Genomic DNA, 1241 nt, shown 5'->3' with positions numbered 1-1241 from the left:
TCGAACCCCTCTCCCATCTGTGTTCGAATTTTTTCTTCTTCTTTTCTTCTACTCACACAGGGACCTCTATACTGTGGTAAAAAGGACCCCTATTATTATTATTTTTCTGTCCCTCTTTTTCATATGAGCAGGAGCAAGGACAAGAATATTCTTGTTGAAGCAGATCCAGAACCTGAAAGGACTCTGAAGAGGAAACTAAGAGAAGTTAAATTACAAAAATCCAGCAAGCACCTTTCAGAAATTTTCGAACAGGAAGAGGAGATGGCAGCCGAAAATAATAATAATGCAAGGAGGATGCTTAGTGACTTTACTGCACCTAATTCCAATTTACATGGAAGAAGCATCTCCATTCCTGCCATTGGAGCAAACAATTTTGAGCTGAAACCTCAATTAGTTTCTCTGATGCAGCAGAACTGCAAGTTTCATGGACTTCCATCTGAAGATCCTTTTCAGTTCTTAACTGAATTCTTGTAGATCTATGATACTGTTAAGACTAATGGAGTAGATCCTGAAGTCTACAGGCTCATGCTTTTCTCTTTTGCTGTGAGAGACAGAGCTAGAATATGGTTGGACTCTCAACCTAAGGATAGCCTGAACTCTTGGGATAAGCTGGTCAAGGCTTTCTTAGCCAAGTTCTTTCCTCCTCAAAATCTGAGTAAGTTTAGAGTGGATGTTCAGACCTTCAGACAGAAAAAAGGTGAATCCCTCTATGAAACTTGGGAGAGATACAAAGAACTGACCAAAAAGTGTCCTTCTGACATGCTTTCAGAATGGACCATCCTAGACATATTCTATGATGGTCTGTCTGAATTAGCTAAAATTTCATTGGATACCACTGCAGGTGGATCCATTCACTTAAAGAAAACGCCTACAGAAGCTCAAGAACTCATTGACATGGTTGCTAATAACCAGTTCATGTACACTTCTGAGAGGAATCCTGTGAGTAATGGGACGCCTATGAAGAAGGGAGTTCTTGAAATTGATACTCTGAATGCCATATTGGCTCAGAATAAAATATTGACTCAGCAAGTCAATATGATTTCTCAGAGTCTGAATGGAATGCAAGCTGCATCCAACAGTACTCAAGAGGCATCTTCTGAAGAAGAAGCTTATGATCCTGAAAACCCTGCAATAGCAGAGGTGAATTACATGGGTGAACCTTATGGAAACACCTATAACCCCTCATGGAGAAATCACCCAAATCTCTCATGGAAGGATCAACAAAAGCCTCAACAAGGCTT

At 40.2% G+C, this 1241-nt stretch overlaps 1 non-coding gene across 1 annotated transcript; it reads right to left on the bottom strand.

Moving 5' to 3' along the window:
* Positions 1 to 657: 657 nt before the first annotated feature.
* LOC112761470 (small nucleolar RNA R71) lies at positions 658 to 761 on the bottom strand. Its single transcript, XR_003181865.1, has one exon. It is a non-coding gene; the product is annotated as a small nucleolar RNA R71 (small nucleolar RNA).
* Positions 762 to 1241: the final 480 nt, after the last annotated feature.

The sequence above is a fragment of the Arachis hypogaea genome, chromosome 16 (assembly GCF_003086295.3).
Source record: "Arachis hypogaea cultivar Tifrunner chromosome 16, arahy.Tifrunner.gnm2.J5K5, whole genome shotgun sequence".
Taxonomy (NCBI): Eukaryota; Viridiplantae; Streptophyta; class Magnoliopsida; order Fabales; family Fabaceae; genus Arachis; species Arachis hypogaea.
Note: the sequence above shows the minus strand (reverse complement) of the source record. Positions and strands in the feature narration are given on the sequence as shown.